Raw genomic sequence first — 23,679 nt, forward strand, 5'->3', positions numbered from 1 at the left:
TCACCTTCCCCATCTAATTTCCCAACTCAAAGTAAACACTAACTGGATAAATATACACAATTCTTTAGTAAATAGTTTGGCTCAAGCAGTTGTGTTTTGCTTTCAGAACTCCTTCAAAGCTCCATTATGAAAATAATCCAAAAACCCCAGCACCACCATAAGAAAAATACATAAGATAAGAACCTGCAATTATTGAATAAACACCTGAAGGATTGTTCTCTAAGCATACATGACAACACTAGAAACTGCTGTGGACATTTACTTCAAGTTGAATGTACACTCAATTCTTTACAACTGCAAAAGAGATTTTGTTTACAAGATCCAAGATGTTAACAAAGATGGTAAAATCAGTCATGGAAAATAGTTATAAAGTCTAAGGTTTGGGAAAAACAGGACTAGGTCTTCCATTTTTGCAAAACAGTAAAACCAAGTTCAAATACAAACAACCCCCCACTCACTGAATATTTAAAGTGAAGATCCTCAAGTATTGACATATTTCTTAAAAATGGCTAACTTGTCACAACATTTCCTTTGAAACATATGGAAAACTGCACTTGCTTTTTTTTCCTGCTAAAATTGAAGTGCCTGCTCCAGTAGGAGAGCACAAAGAATCACTGTGGAAAGCCCACACAGAAGGAGGGACTGTCTGGGCAAGACATGAAAAGATATGAAGTGTATTAATTACTCCCTGGAGCAAGCTTTGCCAGGAGGTGCAGTCACAAGGAAGATGGAGAAAAAATATAAAGAGGCTGAAATATATTTCAATTATTCCTTACTAAAGTATCAACATGTCTTGAAATTGGTCAGGACATCAGAGCCTGGAGGATGCTCTGAGTGTAGGCCTGACTTAGCAAAGTTAGAGATACCAGTTATTAGTATCAAGCACCAACACCCATCCCTTAGGTGGGTGCACAATTTCCCTTCCAGAGTTTCTCTGGATCCATTTAATCCTCACCATCTCATAAAAAAACATCTTTGAGGACATGGGAGTAGGCCTGTAGCACACAGTAGTGTTTGGCCAAGAAGTTGTTTCCTCGAAGAGAGATAAATATAAATGTCTTTTTCATTAACAAGGAATGAAATCATTCTTAGATAGAAGTAATATTGTCAAAGAAAAAGGCAAAGCCAATTACTGCACCAATTAATATCCATTATGCTCAATGTTGTTAAGAATTTCCATGAGATTGAGCTACAGAAATTCTTCAGCACAAAACAATCTCAAAACCAACAAACAACAACAAAAAAATGAACTAAAAAAAAGCCAAAAAAAATCCCCATCCAGCCAATGAAAATTGCTTAGATAAACATGGCTAGAAATAAAAAGGAAATCTCTGAATATTTCTATTAACTTTTTAAAAAAATACATTTCTGCAAACCAAACATATAGATGAAAAATTGCTACAAATAAAAAAGCTAATTATTGCTAACCACAATAATCCCAAAATTCTTAGTCTGCACTCTGATATATGCATGTGCAAATATTTATAAACTAAAAAAAACCCACAGTAAATGTGGAAAAAATGTGGTAGGATATTGGGTGAGGCACATATTTCCTTTAGAATATATTTCCATGCAGACAGACCTAATGATTGAAGCTTCAGCTATGCAGGATGTAGGAAAAAACTGCTGCAAATAAAACAGAATTTTCCAATTTTTTTGTTCCATTTTTAATACTTAATAATCAAACATAGGTCACAGGTACCTTCCCAAATCTACTTTAATTTCCCTGAGCATAGTCAGATCCAATCTCAGAGGACACATAAAACTGAGAAAAGGGAAACTGAGTGTATTCTGAAACAGAAAACTCTCTATGTCAGCAAATGCCAGGGTAAAGTTATAGTACCATGACCATGCAAGATTAATAGAAAGAAATCCAACACTGAGATTAAAACACTCTACCTTAGCAAACAAAAATGACTTCTACTTCATGCTTACAATTTTTTTTTTCACTTTTTTCCCCTTTTCAAACACCCACAAAATCAAAAACCATAGGTGAAGATAATCCATTACCATTGGAGAGCAGCACAGCTTTAGCACACAAAACCCCCTTCAGTTTTCAGTGTTTTGTTTGTTTTGTTTTGTTTAAAAAAATAAAACATAAAAAGCAAAGCTTTCCAACTGGACTCACACCTGCATAGGAAGTACTTCCTACACCACTTGTGTCTGGTTTGTCATACACAGATATTACAATAAAATGGTTTCTAGTAATACCTCCCTCTTCATCAAAACTATACACAATTATCAAACCTCATAAGTCTCCCAAGTTCTGCTGCTTCTCCTCATAGACTTTCTAAAGAATATTATTTTAAAATATAACAAAATTCTAACATTGTAGAATTTACTTCTGCCTCTTAGCTGATAATCCCCGTCATTCCAACAGCACTGCAAACCAAATAACCCTAACAGGGAGCAATGCACTGCACCTGCTGAAGCTCTTAATGTGAATAAAATAGTGCTCTTTTTTGTGATATTATTCATCACAATCAGAGCACACCTTTATCCCTATGGTTAGAAATAGAGATGCACAAAAAAATTATATCAGATATCAGAGACAAGTGTATCAATTTACAGATTCCACCTGTCAGATTACACCTCTGTTGTGAATACAAAAGAAAATTACTAATAAGGAAATTAAAATACCCCACTAGAAGACAGAAATTATGGAAAATTCTGGGTTTTTTCAACTGGAAAAGGAGGATCCTCACATTGTCTGACCATGTGGTCACCACAGCTGCCTAAGCCACATCAATATCAGAATGAGACACTCCTGAAAAGCTGATACAAGATACATGAATTACAGCACACTTATTTTCTCCTCATAGTTTAGGCTGACTGCTGAAGTGCTGTTTGTGCATAGAATAAGCTACTGGTGCTCTAAATTAAACTGCAGGTTGTCCCCCTCTACTGACTGACTGCATACAGGACCTAGAGACTCTAAGGCTCCCTGCTATTCCATTTTTTTCTTGGCCACAGCACAGGTAAAGTGTTCATCTACTAAAGAAAAGTCTTTCCAATGATTCATTTTCTTTAATAGAACAAATACATAAAAATAATAATAAAAAAGGGCAACAAAATAAACCATGACAAAGGTGATGCAATTATCACCTTGGGAGTAGGAGGAGGAAGAAGCCAGACACAACAGATGTGAGCTGCATCAGTTAGTGTCTAGCTGCCAGGCTCCTGGATACTGAAATGGTGAAAGAAGCCTAACAGAAAATGACTGGAAAGGTAATGGAAAGCAGACACGAACCTTTGATTGATGGTTAGCTACAGCACTAAACTTAGACTTCAGAAAGGATGAAGAATATTTAATTCTTCATTAAAATGGTGCTGAAAGAATGGTGTCAAACTCAATTCACAGTTAGTATTTTAGCTAATTACAGTCACACATTTAAAATTACTACAACTGTGGGGGAAAAATTGAAATTAAATTTGTGTAGGGAAGCATAGCAGTTAAACAGTGATTATCAAGGAAAATGATGTGGCTTCTGGGAAGAACTGAAAGCACTGATCCCAAAGATCGTGCCATTCATGGGTAAGAGACTATGCACATTTTATAGTTCCGTGGAGTGTTACTTTGTCCTCAGTGAGGGGAGAGGAACTCCAGAGCAAAGCCCACACAGGAGATTAGTGAGAGTGAAGGCCACAGCAGCTCGAGCCTGCTCTGCAGCAGACTGTGCTTTTATGCAAAACTATTCAGAGTGACTCTAACAACCTCTGCTGAGACAAGTGCCATCTCCTTACCCTGTTCTGCTGGCAGTGGCTGTGTCTGCACAGGCAGGCACAGGAGGAGCAGAGCTGCAGAAAGACACTCGGTGCTGAGGACTCAATTCTGACATGACATGCATTTTTTAAGATTCAAGTTCTCTACTTGATACATCTCACTGAGATCAGATGCACAAGACAGACTCATGGAATAGTTTTCCTAATTTGAGCTTATTTGCATTTAAGTCCAGGTCAGAAGTGAGTCTGCCAGCTGCCACCTCTCACTGTGCTTCAGCTCACCCTACATCTTTACAGGATGTAAAGAGCGCATGTGTACCAAGTTAAACTCAAACATTCAGTCCAGGGAATATCTGATGAGCCCCAAACACCAACAGCTATTCAGGACAGGACTATAAGTGCTATAAAAGAAAAGATGGAATCAAGACAAAGAAGAACTGAACTGCAACAGGCAGTGTTTCTGGATGAAAAGCTGTTCCTGCAGATCTCATCCACTCTGATGTTTGAAGCAACGTTATGCAACATGCAAGAAAGACACAGCCTGTGGCAAACAATGTCAACATGATTAGCAGTTTTTAAAAAAAAAAAATAAAAATGAAACTTTTTTTAGTTAATGATTTCTGGAGTAGAAAACAGGCATTTTTTCAGCTGCACTGTTTAATTGCAGAATCAACTCAATGGCAAAGGTTTTCAAGGGAAAATATAATTAGAACTGATTCAAAAGGCAAATAACTTCTGTTTCACTCCCACCAAGTAGGCAATGGTTTTAAAGCTATATTTAGGCTTTAATAAAGCCACTTCCCAATCTGAATTTTATAGTGAAAAAAAACACCAGTGTTTAAGTTAGGAAATAATGTGTTCTTGATCACAAGCTGGAAATCTGACTGACTCTAACAAGCTCCTGCTAAATGACATTCAATTGTCTTTTCACAGTGGACAGTCCCATCCTTCAAGTTCTTTCCTGACTTCTGTCTTTTCCAAATCTGTAATAAATTTGTGAGAAGAGAGATATAACCCTCCCATCAGGCCAATGGCACCTGTGAGTTCTTCAACAATCTTTCTACTATTAAGCTTCCACTCCCATGTCTAGTCATCACTTTTGAATTAATTGGAATAAACCCAACCAAAGGCAACTCCCTTTTTTCTTTTTCAGCAAGACCTGTATTATTAATTCATATTTTAGTGTGAAAACCTAATCGTGTTGGACAAAACAGCTGTCATATCTTCTGCCCCAATGTTTAATATCTTTGTCAATAATCTGGACAAGGGAATCATTGAGTACTTAAGGCTGCATCTTGAGTGCTGTACTCAGCTCTGGGCCCTTCACAAAGACACTGAGGTGCTGGAGTGAGTCCAGAGAAGAGCAACAGAGCTGATGAAGGGTCTGGAGTGCAAATCTGATGAGGAGGAAGCAACTGAGCCACCATGCCTGGAGATATCTAAATGATGTGTAGACGTGGCACCCAAGCATGGTTTAGTGGTGGACTCGGCAGTGCCACCTTAGCGGCTGAACTCGAGGATCATAAAGGTCTTTCCCAACCTACATGATCCCATTTTTGTGTGAACATCGCCAAGTGAGCAGCAGAGCCAAAGGTCTCCCACAGGTCAGACAACAATGCTGTAATTACTGCCAGCCACAATTTCAAGGTTGTATTCCGATTCCCAAGCCAAAGTGGTGACACAATCATTGACTACTTAGAATCAAGTCTTTCTGAACAGACTCACACAGTAATTGAAGTTATCTACTTCAGAACATTCATCCTAATTCTTCCTCTGCTCAGGTATTCAAGAAAATGCCTGGGCATTTGAATACTCTCAAGAATATATTGATAAAATGAGTATATTGATACAAATGAGAAGATCTTGATGGCCAAAACAAATTATTACAAAGCACCAAAACTAAATATTAATTCTGTTATTATCTTTCATTTCTACTCACATTCTAATGCTGACAAAGGATAAAGCATGACCTTTATCAGCAGATAAAGTAGATAACACAGTCATGGTTTTTAAGAAATACTTACTGGGAGAAGTGAGTCCTTGAGGAGAACATATGTTTTCAATTTTTCAGTAAAAAGCAGGAAGAGAAACACTACTGTTCTGTTTGTTTGCTTTTATTTTGGTTGGATTTTTATTTGGGATTTTTTTTTCTTTTTTGCTTTAATTCAAATATCACTGATTAATTCTTGGCAGACAGTGCAAGCACATTTTTACTGACATTCTGAATTACTTAAGTGAAAATTTCAAACATCCATAATTCAGAAACCTCAATTCCCTAGACACCCGTTTCAACATCAAAATATTTACCCTATGTTATTTTAAAATAACTTTCAAACTTCATTTTCATCATTAATCTATTTCTCTCTAAAGATTGCACAAAAGCCACTTTTTAAAATGAACTTTGTAACTAGGAGAATACAGAATGCAGAATAATGCAAGCTCATGGAAAGACTGAGATTATTCCAAGTCTTTGGCAACTTGGAAGTTCTTACTTTCAGGATAGACGTTCTGGTTTTAGAAAAAACAAGATTCTACAGTTGCCTGTCCCCTGGCACCTTCTAACTATAACTGGACTGAGCAAATTAAGTTTGACCACCAGTGAGCAAAGATGTGGATCTTTTAATTAGATGGCATGGGGGTGATGGCTACAGGCCTTGTGGATAGAGCACAGTTATTGTGCCATTCAACTTCAGAATATTGAACAGAGCTGTGAAATGGAAAAGGGCCTAAAAATCACCTCAGCATTAGAAAAGGCATTTTATCCTAAAGGTTTCTGTAGTGTTTAAGGGACTCACAGTGGATGTGAATAATCATTTGAAAGAGAAGAACCAGTGGACTCATCAAAATGCAAATAACAAATGAGAGGAAAGTACAAAATAAGGCAGTTCTGTTTCCACATTTCCTGAAACTGTACCAGATGGCCCAGTGCTTGCCTTTCATTAACTAGTGTGCTGGGATAAAGCTGTGTTAATTAAATCACTAAACTACCTCTAATTCTCTGTTATTTACTAATTCAACAAATTTAATTTTTTTTTTGTTTCGTTCAATACAGCAAATTCTAATTAAGTCTTGTAAAGTTGAAAGGATCAATAATTAAATAAAATAGATGAATAATGATAGGTGGTTGTCTGTTATAGCATTAGCCATAAAATACAAGTTCAAGACACAAGCCAGCTCACATGGAAGGAATATTTCTCACTAAAGCGACCCCGTGGAACAAAATATTGAAGGAAGGACTTTCTAATATAGACTAATGTAACTTGCTAGAGCACTACAGATGCTGCCAACACTCTAATCGAGATGCAGGCTGCTTGGCACTGCAGCTTTTCCCTGAGGTAAGCTTAGATCAGGACCTGGCTTTGGGGCCAGCAAGACACAGAGCTGCAGAGGACCAGGCAGAGGTGCCACACAGCCCCCTGAGCTGCACAGAGCAGATCCAGCCTCTGCTCAGCTTCCCTTCACCTCAGCCTGCTCTCAAAAGCAGCTCCAGGGGCCAGCTACCCTTTCCTCCAACGTGATCTTTTAGGAAAAAAAGTCATTTGAGTGCACCAGAAGAGGCTACCAGCTGTCCCTAACTACTTGCAGCAGAACTGGCAATTCCAGGGATTATTTGAGTGTTTCCCTCTGTTTTGCCCTCTGCTTGAGCAGTCCTGGGAGTCCTGCCTGTCCTTTACTCAAGCACAGTCAGTTAAGAGGTTCTCTCTTTTTAAAGATGCTAAAATTTGAGAGCCAGGAGAAAATGAAATAAACAGATCTGTTGACTCCCATGCAAGGACTCAGGTGGGTTTTGGGTTCCTGCTGAGGAGGTGCAGCAGCACCAGGACAACACAGCCCAAGCCCAGCAGGCATAAAAAGCCCTGGAGCCTACAGAGTGAGGAGCAGGAAGCTGAGGACTGCTCCTATTCCAGAAGGGCTAGCTCATATTGCTTAAAGAGTAAGCTCAGAGTCCATGTTTATCCAACATTTTCAAATTCCTCAAACAAACAAAAACCTTCTTTCCACAATTTTAATTCCACAATTTGACAATTTTAAAGCCTCCCAAATCTCCAGCTTTCACTGATTATCTATGGAAAAATTCTGGTTAAATATGAAGTTATCAGTCCATTTAGTATACTCCTAACCAGGAATTTAAGAGAGATACTCATGGCTACATATCTAAGGATGTTTTCAAGACTGCTCTTCCCATCTTTCTATTTGCCTAACATATTGTCTAATATAGAAATTATTTGCCTAACATATAGTCTCTCATAGAAGTTCCACAAGCTTCCTACCTTAGATGACCAAATGCTCCACAACTATGGTGAAGTGACATGGGAAGATTTCTTTACAAATTTTAGTGCTTTGAAGGATATGTTTACTACACCCCGAGTAAAATGATTGCTGATGTCATCTCCCGTTCTTTGTATACCTGAAAAATAAAGACTCTCATAATTCTCTCAACAATAGGAACAAACACAGAAATTACTAAAATGCTCCAAAGCTGTCTCTGCAAAATCTAAACCACAAAACTGGAACAACAGTAAACTTATACCAGCATCCTATAAGTTAAATTCTATGTCAAAGTGTGCATTTGGGTGCACAGGCAGCTCAGGTGCCAGCCCACTTCATAAGCAAATGAAAACTCTTCAGAAAATATTCATGAAATCACAAGAAATACTGGTATTTTTTTGTAATTCTACATGTTTTGGAAGTAAGAATTGTGCAGAAAACTGACACTACAAGGAAAAAAAAACCCCACAGAATCAAAACCATTATAATGATTACAACTGACACTCAGTGTTTCCATTCCAGCTCCATCCTTATCCTGTTCTTATTCTACTATACAAGGGGAAACATCCTGCCACTAAAATTTATTTTGACTGTCTAATGCATGAAACCAGTGCAAATATACCCACCAACACAGGAGAATCTTCTGTCAGGAGACAGAAAACATTGTTAAGCAAGGAATTCTGCTGAAATACCTATTTTCCTGAAAGACAGGACTGTATTGGATACTATTGAGTGGACAGTGGAAACAGCACCCACGGTTAATTAGCAGTGTTACCCTAGAGAAGAAAAGATTATCAGCAGCACAGAGAATAGATAACTACTTCCTTTGGTAACAGCTGTGGCACTAATGCTCTTAGAAGGTTGGCAAACGTTCCTCCATCAAATATTGATGCCAAATGCTCATCTGTGTGCATGACAGGTGTAACTAACCTGTCCAGCTTCTAATTCTTGCCATATTTGCATTTATGATTCTCAATTATGTAGTTCCTTGAAACACTCCCCTGTGAATTCAGCCAGTGCCAAAGAACTGGAAGACATTCACATTCTCTCACACTGCAATAACAAATTATGATGTGATTCTTAAGAAATTGTGAGATCCTAGAGGTATTTTTCTCATTAAGAAAAGCCCCTGTAACAGATATAGGGTTTACATGTATAGGACACATTCACACCACTGTTCTGCTGAAGCATTAGTGAAAAGAAATGCAAGAGTAAGCACCTGAATTACCCAAAAGGATGATAGGTACAGGCTGAGGAATGGCTCATGGCTGAAACACTGATTAAATCTCTAATGTAACCCCCCTTTTGCCTTCCTCAGCCCATCCTTCCCTCTGAGCCCCAGTTCAGTCTGCAGATCACCCTCCTGTCCCCAGCAGTACCAGGGCTGAGCAGGTCACTGGGGCTCACTGTTGGCCAAAGTCACAGAGCTGCTAACAGGTCCTTTTTGGCTGCACCCTGAGCTGATAAAAACATTGCAGAACATCCCTTCTCAGAGCTGACGCATAAATCTCTTTTTAACACACAGATATTTTCAGAATGATTAAGAGGCAAACAGACCATGAAGTAGGAAACCCTAACAGCTTTTATGTTGGATTTAACTGAGATAAATAAAAGTTGTAGCCAATTTCAGTTATATTAGCTTGTTCTTAGGTCTGGTTTTTTTGTTGTGTTTTTTTTTTTTCATATTTACCTAATTAAGCAGAAAGTCTTCATCAGGAATTTTTGTTTGATTTTTTTATTCATTCCTACTTAGAAAGGATTGTTTAGCAAATGCATACAAAGGCAAAGCAAGAAGTCCAGTGGTCAAACTCCCTTCACAGTCAGATAGTTCTTGGTTTAAGAGGGTAGAGCTGATGTTGTAGCTGATGCAGAGATGACACATGGATGTGCAGACACATAGACAGAAGTAGAAAATCTTAACTGGAGCCTGCATTCAACCCAGAGCACCCAAAGCAAGAGCAATTTAAATGTGCTGCTTTGCCATCAGCCAACTCACAGCGACAAAACAAGGCTGACTCTGCTGCTTTCTGACCGGTAACATTTCTGCTCGGAGTTCCCTGTGGAAAATGGCTACTGGATGGGCTCCTCTTGGGAAGAAATCATGGAAGGAGGTGAACGATCTAGAATTATACTTTCTTCTAATTGTTTATGATGCTCAAGCCCAACTGCACCTCTTAACAAAGGAACTCGGGAGGTTCACCATCTTTGAGGGATTACACTCTACTGAATATTGAATAGCAAGCCTAAAGTTTTCTTCACCTGTTCCAGGGCCACAACAGAAAGGCTTAAAAAGGCTCAAAACTTATTTTCAAAACAGGGTTTTCTTTGAAGGTGGTTGTATAGAGTTTTTTTTTCACCTATTAATCTTTGAGATTTTTTTTAATGCAAGAAAAGAGAGGAGTATATTTGATGTGTTTCCTTCTTACTACTGTTTTGGAATTGAGAATATCAAGAAAGTAAACTTGAGTGATTGGAGAATATCTGCAGCAAGTTTATTCTGGGAGAAAAAGCAATTTGTTCTTGCACAAAAAATTGTATGTCACGTGAAAAACACTTCAGAAGGACAGCAGCAGGCATTTGGAGAAGCACTTTACATTTCTTGTATAAGATATGCAGAAGGGGAAAATGAAAAAGTAAATAAATGTTACTATTGTTGCCATGCTCTGATAGAAGGAAAAACAAGCCAGAGATACAATGAAATCAATCAAAAAATAATTCAATTATTGAGAAAATAATTGCATTGAACTAGCTTGGTATGCACTCAAGATGCCATATTACAAAGTCCAACACATTCCTGGGTAAATTAAATGGTCATCACACAACATAAATCTGCTTTTTAAATCTTGAACATATTGGAAGTTCTTTTAAATTTAAATCCTTTAAATTTACAGTAACTCATTTGGAGACTGTTACACTATCTTACTACACCAATTAATTGATTAACATATATTTTCAGGTATCAAATTTGATCTGCGCGGAATTAGAGAATTCTGTTCTTTCTTTGAAACACACTTTTTGTAAACATTTTTTCCACAATTATCAATAGAATTCCCCAAGAGCAGAAAATGCATTTTAACCCTAAATTGCCTGGGTTGATCTTAGACAAAGCATTTCAACTTGCTCATTTCTAGAGGACAGGTAAACAAATTAAAAGCCTAAGTAAATTATTTCAATCCTACAATTTAAATGTCCAAACCCTCCAGTTTATCAGGGTATGTAAAGCAATAGTGAATAAATCTGCCTTAATCACAAAGTAGTCCACTCTTACTTAGCTTGGCATTTCCTGCTGTCTTGTTTGCCATGCGAATTTTGAAAGGAATAATTATGCTTTTATACTACCAGAAAATTGGCAATATGCAAAACTTCCCTATATGCACCAGAGTCCAGGAGTGTCACAGGCACAAAGCACTGTGGGCACCCAAACTGTCCTTGTGTTCCATGTCTCATTTAGAAAGCTAAGTTTCAATTAAAAGCGAGCTATTTTCTACCCTGTAACAATCTGCTTCATTAATCTTTGACCCTGTACACCCAAACTGTCAGTTGCTAAGTAAGCTGCCTGCAGAACCATTCCAATCAGATTTTTAATTCCTGTGGTGGCTATTGGCTCCTTTTCAGTCTCAAATAGTTGCTCTGATTTATTTTTCCAAACAACAAGTGTAATTTTGAACTTTAGATGCCTTGCTAATAGACATGTAAAGCTCATTGGCAGTCCAGAAATAACATGTTATATTCATTAAAATATCCAAATGTTTTTCACAAGTTTTAGCATTATGTACCACTTCAACACACTAAGCAGCAAGTAAAAATTCAAACCTAAAGGCTGAACCTACCTCTGCTACCTTGTGCTTATCCAGCCACAACTCTCATTCATAAATTATCTCCTACCTTCAAATATTAAATGAATGTACACAACCTTCCCTTACATATTTCTTTTCTAGTTCATCAATAGCCACTGGTGCTATTTACAGACCAAGAGAGAAAACTAAATCCATAGCCATCCTCCAGTAATTCTGCCACAACAAAGCAGATGAGAAACAGATTTTAAGAGCACTGCACACAGTAAATTAAGATGTTTACTTTCAGGAGATTCATTTTAAAGATGGATCCCACCCAAACACAAAAAATGGGTATCTCAAGAAATGCAACACGCAACGTAAAGTCTACTTTTCATAAATTCTCCATTTCCTAAGTCTGTCAGATTGGTTACTGAAAATCTACTCTCCTTGAGAATTTCTAAGTTCCCAAAAATGAAGAAACTTCCCAGACTAGTAAAACCAAATTCATTGTGGAAAGACTGCAATTTGGTAACGGCAGTTGATCCAAACTTTTACCTGCTCTCCCCATCCCTAACTGCTTGTAAGGATTACAGAAGATATTTGGGTTTGCTGATGTTTCATACAATAATATGTAATAAAAAACTAATTACATTTTCAAAGGTAAATGAAACACAATCTTGTGCTAAAATCACAGTTCTGCAAACAACAGCAAAAATTAACAGTAGATGTTAGAGAACAGATTTTTTTTTCCTTCTAAAGAAAAATGTTATAGCACAGAAATTTAAAAGTCTAATGCAAGTCTAAATCCAAAACTCTAACCTAAGCTATTTTATTATAGTTTCTAATTAAACTATCCCCTCGTGAACCTACTAGTACAAAGACTTTTTAATGCCAAAATGCTGATTTTAAGAAAAAAATTTATTGTTTATATTTCTTCTTCACAGGTGGAGTCAAGCACTGAAGTGCACTGCTAGCTGTTTATAAACAGCTTTTGTTCAAACAAGCTAGTGCTGCAAATATTTTAATCACAGGTTGTAAAAGCAGGGAGAAAAAGCAAGTTTTGTGGTGAACAAAGCAGCCTGTCACACTATTGTGCCCCGAAGGCAAACAGAATGCTAGATGCTTTATCAAATAAAATAAAAACAGCTTGTACCTTTTTTACATTAATTGGCTCATGATTGACCTTTAATAAACCCACCAACTCGCTTTAAAAAGTTCCCTTCCAATTTTTAAGCGTTATCTTTTTATTTCAAATTCCCTTAGTTAAATGAATTCCAGAACCAACTCTGAGCAGTTGCAGGCTTTTATTGCCTTTCAGTGCTTTATTCTATTTCAAAGCATTTCAAGCCAGCATGCACACTCTTGCTCAAAATATTTTGTTATAATTTTCCTCATGCTTCTTATTTATCTTTTCAACTTGCTCTTAGGTATGTTTTTATTTTCACAGCTTGCTCATCCAAAGGTGTGTTATTTACATGTCCTCTAAGACAGGAGTAACTATTTTGAGCACAATACAAAAGGAAAACAAGAAAGCAGTGCAAAGTACACATTTAAAACCACGCTTGCTCCAAAATTGCCTGCTTCTTGTCAACAGCTGGCACATTCAGACAACCAAAGTTATCCAGTACATAAACTTCCAAAGCTACATCAGTTGAAATGCCTAATTTCTGTTCAGCTGCAGATTCATCTATTATGAGGAAAAAAAAAATTCCCTAATCTGCCTCTCACTGTAAGTCAATTTCCTGAACTAAACAGCTGGGAAATAAAAACACAGGTAGTCAAAACAGAGCAAGTAACAGAAATTAACTTCCCCATGAACTCTAGAAAAGCAATAAGCTTATTCAGCATCGTCATAATTAGTGAAATAGCTGAGGAAAGAAGAGGTTTTGCAAAAACTCACACACTTCTGAAATATGATACTGTAGCACCTGTGGATAATAAAACTTGTATTTAATCTCTACAGCTATATTGCATTACCACTATTGAATCTTCAATTCAGTGTACAGAGAAATTTTATGGAGCTTCCAGTTCAATCCTATCACTGTTGACAAGACCAACCACCACAGTTACAGTGTCTTTAAGTTAAACTATTAAAAATCATTTATTCACCAGAAGATAAGGTAAAATTGCATCTCCTGTGTGAGGAAATGCATGCTTACTTCCATAAAATTTTCTTTCTTTTGCAGAATTTCAGAAAAGTCACAGGGAGTGAGGAATTATGGAAGAGTCCGGGCACTGCTTTCCTCAAGCCTCAAAAGGTTCCATATCCAACCCCGGTTTTTTGTGCTGGGTAATATTTGTCTGGCTTCCACACATCTTCCCTACTACTCATTTTATGAGACACTTGACAGTTGTGTGAATTATCCCTTCATTTTTACAGTTCTGGTGTGTACTTAGCAAAATTAGATGCCTTTAAGTTTATAACACCACAATATACTTAGTCTGCAGATTGTAACTCTTAGTATTGATTTCAATGAACAAGGAAATCAAGATTCCTTGGAGGCCCAGGACTTTATTTCCTTATCTCAAAATTCCTACAAATTTACCAGAAACCAAGTCATTTTTTCAAATTAGATGTGATGGTCTGAATTTGAAATCTTGTCTCAGAAATTCCCAAGTCCCTGTGATGGGATGTGCAGCTACTGCAGACTTAAATCCAGCAAGTTCACACAGCCCTGGATTATTTTAAGACAGACATAATGAGACAAATAATAAAAGAACTTAGTTATGTTGTTTGTTGAACAAGCCTTTAAAATCAGGTAAGATTGGCACACATGAGTTAATAGCAAAGTTTCCTCCCCATTTGAGTGCTGATTTTTCTGTTCAGAGCATGAAGCCACTGTTCTCCCATGGCTTAGTAGTAGGAAAAAATAGGCACTTTTGGACCTATATAATTATTATTTCTTATGCATATTCCTCACACTTTGAAGGAAAAAAAGACATTTCCTGAAGGTAGCATTTAATGTCAGCAATCAGCAACCACTCATGGTTCCAAGACTAGCAATTCAAATTCTGCAGAAATAAACAAAACAGCTCTGTCACAGAAACACTTAAAATAGCTTTTCCTCTAATTTTAAACCAATGCAAGCCTAACATGGGTGTGAGTTTGGATCATCACAATGGGAACCTACTCATCTGCACTCCACAATTATGCATCAGACAACCAAAGTAAATATATAACAAGTTGAGTAAATTGACAAAAAAATTAATCATAAAAAGTAAAACAACTGCTTTTCAAACACCACCTTGTGTCAAAAAGGTCTGCACCTTCATATATTTGTTTCTGCTCTGAAATATATGCAATAACAATATTCCATTCTAAACCCATTGTAGTCAACAAAGGAACTGTCAATGTATCACAATGACCACTGAGGAATTACTTGTTGGTTAATCCTAAATTTGTGGTGGTGAGTTTATAAAAAATCCTGTCCAAAATAATTTTTAAATAACAGTCACAACACAGCTGGCCGTATTTTCAGCTGTGCTAAATCTCCATTCTCTATTTGATCCCTCACTGTTATTTGAATTTCTCCGTTAATCCCCAGCTCAATGGTGGCTGAAGGATCTAGTGTGCAGAGTTTGAAGAACCAATTTATAAGGTGATATAACTTACTAATTTCTGCAGTTTTGGCTTATGACTATAACTGCTATATGGGGGAGGTTTTTTTTCCCTGCATAAAAACATTTCCGTGCTGTTCACTCTAATGAAGTTTATGTCATCTTGTTCATAAAATGACTCTCATGTCAAAAAGCTTGCTGGCATTAGTTAATTTTTCTTCCATTAAAATTGCTTCCAAACTTCATTAGAGTGATATTTGTTGTGCACATCTACAGCAAATTATTTTAATAATTCAGTTAAGATTTTGCATTGTCTATTTAAATTCTTGAATACTTCCTCAATATTAAAGGAAAAAGATTCAATGCTGTCATTACTCTGTCTGTCCCAGAATAGTTGGCACTCAAATGCTTTGTCAGCCCAGAGACAGATTCACTGAATTCAGCTAAACTGGAGACTATTAAATCCCCAAACATTAATCCTCTTTATTCAACAAGGGGTTTAGAATGAAACTTAAATACTCTTGTTCAAAAAATAGTGTATGGAGTCCAAGTATGACAGAGCACATCGCAGACCATTAGAGTAATTATTCAAAGGGCAAAAATCGAAGTTAAATGGTGAAGCTTTATCTGCCTGGGCCTCTGCACAGCACAGAATGGTTGAGGTTCAGAGAGATGTCCAGTGGTTCCTAGAGTAAGGTCCAGCTAGAGCAGAGGATTCTGCTGGGGATTTTGTTCCAGTGTTGGTCACCCTTGAGGTGAAAAGAACTTTCAGTGTATTCTGGTGGGATTTCCCATTTTATTGATGAATGGAACTTGCCTGTAAGATCCTGGCTCAGTTTTCTCTCTATCCTCTCATGTCTGCCTTTCTTAGTCTCAGCAAACTGCTCCAACCCGCAGACATTCCAAAGCCTTTCCAAGATGATGATCCACCTCTCAGCACTCTCAGGTGGCTGTAACTCAGCCTTGCTATCCCTGCATCTCCTGGTAAACCCTTGGCTCTCCTCTGGGCAGCAGGCACAGCTGCACTGCCCAAAGAGCCTGTGTCCATCCATGGCAGCACAAGCTCCTTATTTTTGTCATCAGAGCTCTGCAACTCTGCACATGTTCCCAATTCCCTTGGCTTCCTCAAGGGAAGCTCCACAAGCTCCCTCTCAGGCTGTCTCCCAGCTGTGCCTCCTCTCCTAGCATGCCAGTGGCATGGCTGATTTTATTCTGGCCTCCAAATCAGGAATTTTGTTTCCTTTTTCTTTCCAAGATGTATAAGGCTCCTAAATTAATGAGTTGTATGAGGTACTCTGGAGGAGAGTGCTAAAGAAGCAGAGTGTCAGGGATATTTCATCTGTAAATGCCTACTTAATGTTAATATTGTACTACATTTCTACCACCCTAAAGTATCTGTAACAAACTGTCCCAGTATTTCCAGACTGAAGCAACAGAGAGTTCTTGGTCATGTGTCAATGCAGAAATACTGCAGAACTAATTCATTAGTTTGAGAAAGAATATGGCAGTATGTTAAAGCTATTCAGTAAAGAGTATCAAAAAAAAAAAGGGCAATAGGTTCATTAATATGCGAAACCATGAGAAAATGGAAGTATATCCTTGACTCAGAGAGTCAAATGCTAGTCAAGTTACACTTGACCTGTAGTGATTTATACCCACACACATATAGAGGGAAAAAAATAATCTGAGAAAGGAAGAAAGTGATTTAGCAAATTGAGTGATTTTAGCGATTGCTGATAAATCTCTATCTGCAACTGATGGAAAACCTGTTCAATACCACTGAAGCCAGTGGAGCTCTGCTGATATATCCCTCAGAAAGGTCAGATTTTCCCACTGTCATCCACCCCTCACCAAGATGCTGCTTTCTTTTGCCATCATGCCTGGAAATGATTCAATTCCCTTAATTACCTATCTGAACCTGACAAGAATCATTTAAAGAGCTTGTTTAACAACTGAACCCAGAGTCTCCAATATTTATTAACAGAACCAGAGCACAGTCTTATTTTGTCCAATCAATAACAGTTGGAAATAATTAGAGCTCAATGAACCACAGCACCACATACCTTGCTCACTACTATACTGTAGCCTGGCAAATCTTAAAGATCATGTTTGATGCATTTTACACATATATTTAACATATATATTCTGTTAGCTTTTAGGTCTCTGGATGGCAGAGTAAAAAAAAAAAAAAATAAAGCTCATTGATCAAAAGCCTATTGTTACCTCTCTCTCCTAATGGTAATACCCCACCCAAGACAAATCCTTTTTCTGAACACCACTACTCAAATTATAAACACTAAAAAGATAAAGCAGTGAAAACCCTATCTAGTCTCGCCCAAAAAAGAGAAAAATTCATTTGAAACTGAACCATCTCACGCAGCTGAAAGGTTCACAGCCAGGACAAATTCAACTTCTCAAAATGCAAGTTTGTTGCTGCTAGTAAGGATAGTTGACAGTCAAGTCACAGGAAGTTTGGAAATTTAGAAGCCTTTTGCTCCTTGAAGCAGTTTATCAGGTACTCTATTGTATTTGTTCCAAAACACAATATATTACTGGATTACATTGCTGCATTTCCCCTCCAACTCTCTGGGGGAAAAGCCAGGCCCTTTTGAAATGGAGATGAGAGCCACAGTGAAGAGCTGCTACAGGAATATTTTGCTAAGTGACATCCCTGATACTTACTAGAGCAGTGTGCAACTTTATTGTGCAACCACAGCATTAATGAGATGTGACCAAGGCCTGGGAGCATTTGGTTATGAATATATATTAACAAAGTTTCAAGGCAGAATGATTCTTATATCCTATTTTATACTCCCAACGGTTCTTGATAGTAGAAATGAAGTTGAATCGTCTTAGAATTGGTAAGGAACTTTAAATGTTTAAGAAATAACCCATCAGAAACTAAAATTCAATTTATAAAAAACAGAAGACCACTAGAACTGAATATAGTGGGACCATGGCACCTTAAATCCTAAAACTTAGCAGCCCTTATTGGTCAAGAAGACTGATTTTTCCTTCCTTGCTGTAGAACTGTGGTTCTGCAGTCAGTGAGGAAGATATTTGTATGTATGGATGAAACAGTCCTAAATATTTGTGTTTCACTCAAGAGTATCTCAGGGTTTAATTATAAAAAGTAACAGGGGAAAGAAACAAAGTTGTTGTAGGTCTGCCATTCATTTCACAGTTTCCCAGGGCAAACGAGTGCAAATTTGATCATACATATCATCACCACACACAATGGTGGAATGAAAAGCAGTGAGACAGAAAGAGCTGGCCACACTGAAAATACACAAGGTAGAAAACCTCTTATGCATAGGAGTTGAAATTTGAACTAAATATAATGGAAGCTTATGAAAATACAACATAATGCTTCACAGGACTATGCACAGAACTTTACCTATGGTCCACTTGCCTAAAATTTCAATTTGGTTTGTGTCATACATTCACAAGCCAAAATAACATAACTTATCCATTTGGTAAACCCAATAAAAGTATTTTTAGAAACATTACTTCTGAATGCTCTTCTTCATCCAGTTCCTAAACTCCTTTCCAACTTTCTGTTCAGATATGAGCTTCCCTTCCCTATTTTCTAGGTGAGAGTCTGGGGTTTTTCTCCTCTCTTCCCCTCCTGAACTCTGAGTATGTTTTGCAGATGTTACGGTATTACCACTGGTTGAAAATTAATAAAATAAATATAAAATTAATATGCTGCTCATGAAAGACAGCTAACAGCACCAGAAACCAAACCTGGAGCAACTGAGCAATAGCTGCACTGCTATCTGTGCCAGTTGTCTTTTGAAACCTGTTTGGGATTTATGAATTGTTTTCCATCTATTCTCTGAGGTTTTCCTCTGAGGATGCTGTACTCTGTGCTTTATTCCACAGATGGAACCTATTAACTTCAAAGGTATGTCAAGTGAGCAATCCTGCAAACTGATGAAAATGCTTGTGCATCTGAAAATTCACATATAGAAATCCTTTATTTCATCTTCTGAGATCCTTAGTCAAACATCAAGTTGCAGGCAATAGATTTTATTTTTTCTTATCTCAGCATTTCTAGCAAATTGGGACACCAGCTCCATTTCCACAGGAAACACCAAAACATTGGCATCTACTTTTCTCCAATATATCTGAATCTAAAAAGCTGCTTCTGTGGGATTCTAGGACAAAAGTTTCCTCTACTATTCAGCTATTGTTTCCTGTTGTGCAACTGCTCCTTTCAGAATTTATCAACCCTAGAAATAACTCCTGTGCAGCCACACTGTCATGCCTTCATTCCATTTAACAGCCAGTTCCCTGGTTTTATCCCATTAGGATTTGGGGGATATAATCAAATTTCCAAAACCAAATGGGATTTATATTCAACCTCCCTTCTCTTTGAATAGGCAGGGGATCAGAGATGGGGGGACAGCAGATTATGCCAGAAAGGTGCACATTTATTAGAACTGGAGGTTTACAAACCATTGCCAGTCATCGTGCAAGAATGGGAAGCTCTGACTTGCCCCCAGAAAGGGCTGTTTTGGAGCAGCCTGGTGAGAGTGACTTGCTGAATCACAAACATTTGCTCCTAGCTCTTTTTTTTTGAGAGAAATATAAACTCAACACCAAACACCTGCTTTGCTATAACTTCCACTCTTTTTACTTAGCATATCCTCCTCTACATCCTTTGTTTCCCATAATATTTTTCCTAAGATGTCTCACATCCATTTCTCCTACATCTACTGTGACAATTTTCATTCATCACTTTTGCTGTCACGTCATCACACAACCCTTCTGCTCATGTTTTTAAAGAAAAATAAGGTTTGATATCCAGGCTGTCCATAAGACAAGCTGCAAGAATTTTCTTCCCTGGCTTATTTGTGACTATCACATAATAGCTATGCACAGCAGGATGCAGTGTCTCTGAAGAACAGGTATAAAAATAAATGATTGCTCCTCCTTAGCAAAGCTACTTAGAGAAATCTCAGGCTTGAATCCCAACATCAGAGATTTCTTCTCTTTTGATTCTATTTCTGTTACTGCTAACAGTCTATTTCATGAAAATACACGGTGTTAAAGAACAAAAGCAACTGGTCAAACAGACAAAATCCTGTGATGGCTTGAGTAGTAAGTCAGGAAATCTGCTATTCATCTAGTTTGGAATGAGGAACTTGGTGACTGGCAGTGCAGATCCAGGTGAGGAGGCTGCAGCCAGACAGATGCTTCTTTTCCAGCCCTGGGTAAAAAAGAAGGCAGCAGGAGAGCTTTGCTTCCCAAAGGAAAGTACCTCCATGGAAAAAAGAAAAAAGTCTAAAAAGGAAAACAGGGACTCCCCGAGGCAATGAATGGGTGAGTAACCTGGGCATGTTTGACAGGAAAAGGGTATTCTCTCAGATGGAGATGACAGTGAAGGATGAAATCTCAGTGGGGCCGAACCCAAAGCAAAAATCATGAAAAATAAGAACTGATCAGGCATCAGCACAAAACCCCAAGTATTTACCAGCCCTTGATGAGCACATGTGAGTCAGCCCTTGATGAGCACGAGTGGCCAGCAAGTTCACACAGCCAGAAATGCAGCACACCACAAGGCACTACAAGTGCAGGAGGAGGTAGCAAAGCCACCCATGCAGCAGTTGCTCAGAAATGTACATGGCAGGACACAAAAATAGTGCTGTATGCTATGAAATGGAAGCAAACAAACTTAACACGACATCTAAATGATGAATAGAAATATGACAATAAATGGCAGAGCTCAGAAACCTTTCTCATTAAGAGAGGCATTGTCACCTGGAGGCAGGGTGATCAGGCACAAAAAAAGAAAACCAAAACCTAGCCAGGCTCTGGCTATGTGATTTTATTTTTTGTAAATGGCACCACCTAAATCAGAGAACTGCACCTATCTGTGTTGTCATGCCTGATTAAAACAATACAGCCTGTGATGCATGAAAGCAAGACAAGGATATCTGCAGTCTGAAGGAATCTTTCAAGCCACTCCTTGTGGGCAAGAAATCTGAGAGACTGTTGGAACCAGAACAAGCACAGCTACCAAGTGAAATGGCTGTAGCTGCTGTAATTACAGCAGCTATATTCACTAAAGCCACGAGAAAAAGAAATTCAAAAAAGACCAAGGAAAAAAAGTCACAATAAGTTATAATACCATTATTAAAGCAGGAGTCTTACTAATGACAATTCCAAACATTTATTTTTTTTTTATTACCAGTTAATAGAAGAGTGCTTTGGTCAGACACATTCTCCAGGATATTGCTTTGATCACTTTTTAGGGGTGTGCTGATCTGTGGCACTGATAGCAGGATCAGTGAAAAGCCCTTTTTATAATGATAATGGCAATGAAAAGCAGCTTCATTTACTTTATCCCACATGAATCTCCATTACTGGGAGCAACCTAAGCCATGACAATACTGGCACTAAGCAGCCAAGCAAAAGCATGAACCATTTTCTAAGAAACCTATTAAGAAAGCAAAATTCATAAGACCACATCTCAATACCACTGGTACTCACTCTTTTCTGCAGCTATACAAAATACACATATCAGCTTCTGCACGCCTGTGTTAGTAAAGAAGCTGCAGGTTTAACCTGGATACCCCTATCTCTGCTCACATCTGCAGTGCTGCTCTTCTTCCCCCGCTGCTTTCTCTTAAAGGATGCCAAGAAAGCAGCACTTAAGTCTTTTGTCTTCTCTTTTGCAAATCCTTCGCTGTTATCAGTTCCTGAGCAGAGAGAGTTTCCTGCCAGGCACCATGCCCAAAGCCTTGGCAGTCAGAAAGGTTTTAACTCATTCCAGGGCAGATCTGAGCACTTTGCACTGAGCAGAAATGACACTGGTCACAGACTCAAGCAACTTGAGAAGTTCAGAACCTACTGAAATAAATCTCAAGCTGCCATTTTCAATAGCCTCCTCTACTGATTTTAACTCTCATCATATAAATTCTCATTTTTCCTCACAGCACCATCTGAGCAACTTGACTGAGCCTTGGGCTGTCCAGCTTCCAGGGGAGCCAGGGCAAACATCTCTGGGTACCTGAAGGACCACTCATCTCCTCCTGCACGACCTCAGGCAGCCCAAGCACTCCATCCTTTCAGGGGCTCCACGCCCTGGGTTGGCTTTGGTGCTGTGACAGAGCATGGCCTCGTCACTGCCAGATGTGACAACGCCTCCTCACTGCCAGATGTGACAATGCCTCCTCACTGCCAGATGTGACAATGCCTCCTCACTGCCAGATGTGACAATGCCTCCTCACTGCCAGCCCACCCCTTCCAATTAAACCCTGTAGCGCTGGGCCCCCTTGGATAATTCAGCCACAATTTACAGCAGCTCTGAATTAGCATAGACTGTGAAATAGGCGTTTAGCTAAGGCTTTAATGGTTTTCCAGGAGAAAAAAAAAAAAAAAGTAAAACAAACATACAATGTGGATTCAGATTTAAATGGTGTAAATAGAACTTAATGAATATTATTACTTGAGTTATTAGAACTTTCTGCTTGAAAAAATTTAATCTAATATTCCCATTTTTAGTATTGCCAACAGCACTGGGGCATGCAGTTCAATAGTTCAAAGTTACCAGCTTTATAATTGCTTTCTACAGACCTTAAAAAAGGCATTTAAGTTTCAGGATGTAACAGAATGGAATGAATTACCCATAGTCACTTCAAAAGCAAGGAAAAAATTATTACTGCATTTAGGTATTTACATGCCTTTTCCTTTGAGAAACATGAGGGAGAACCAAAAAGCATGGTAAACAAATGAGAGAAAATTCTGTAATCAGAGAATTAGGAAGCCTTGGGCATTTCCAGCTCAACCAGCCTTGAGCATTTCCAGCTCAACCGTTATTTTTAAAAGAAAGTTTAAGTTGAAATTTCAAGTGATATCACAGGGTTTTTTTCCAAGATGCAATATTTGAAAGACTGAATTGCACTTTATTTACTCTTATCTGTGCTTTGTGTACTCAGAAGAATATGAGCTGGATTAAATATAAATTGGATTCATCTCATAATGCAGCTCACTCACAACAAAAGGTGCTGCTAGCATGTTATCTTCAGGTTAAATGTTGTTACAGTTTGTTAACAAATGTGTTTTAACATCATAGCTTCAGGTTAAATGATGTTACAGTTTGTTGACAAATGTGTTTTAACATCACCAGTTCACACTGCATGAGGAGACCACTGGAAAGAGGAATTACTTTGTCCTGTTACTGACAGCTGCCTTGGTGACAATGCCATCAGATTCACCATTCCAGTGGCAGCAATACTTGAATAGCCAGCTGTAAGAAGGGCACATTGTTTTCTCAACCACATGAGTTGTAAATATTTAAAAATACAATTAAAACAGACACAAATATCAGCAATAGGAGGAAAAG

At 38.1% G+C, this 23,679-nt stretch overlaps 1 long non-coding RNA gene across 1 annotated transcript in view; it reads right to left on the bottom strand.

The window, feature by feature from the left end:
• The window catches only part of LOC139593409 (uncharacterized), a 207,518-nt gene that overhangs the window by 159,485 nt on the left and 24,354 nt on the right, over positions 1 to 23,679 (bottom strand). The window lies entirely within an intron of this gene.

This window comes from Agelaius tricolor, unplaced genomic scaffold (assembly GCF_023055355.1).
Source record: "Agelaius tricolor isolate 1412-34295 unplaced genomic scaffold, bAgeTri1.0.p SCAF_10, whole genome shotgun sequence".
In the NCBI taxonomy this organism is placed as follows: domain Eukaryota; kingdom Metazoa; phylum Chordata; class Aves; order Passeriformes; family Icteridae; genus Agelaius; species Agelaius tricolor.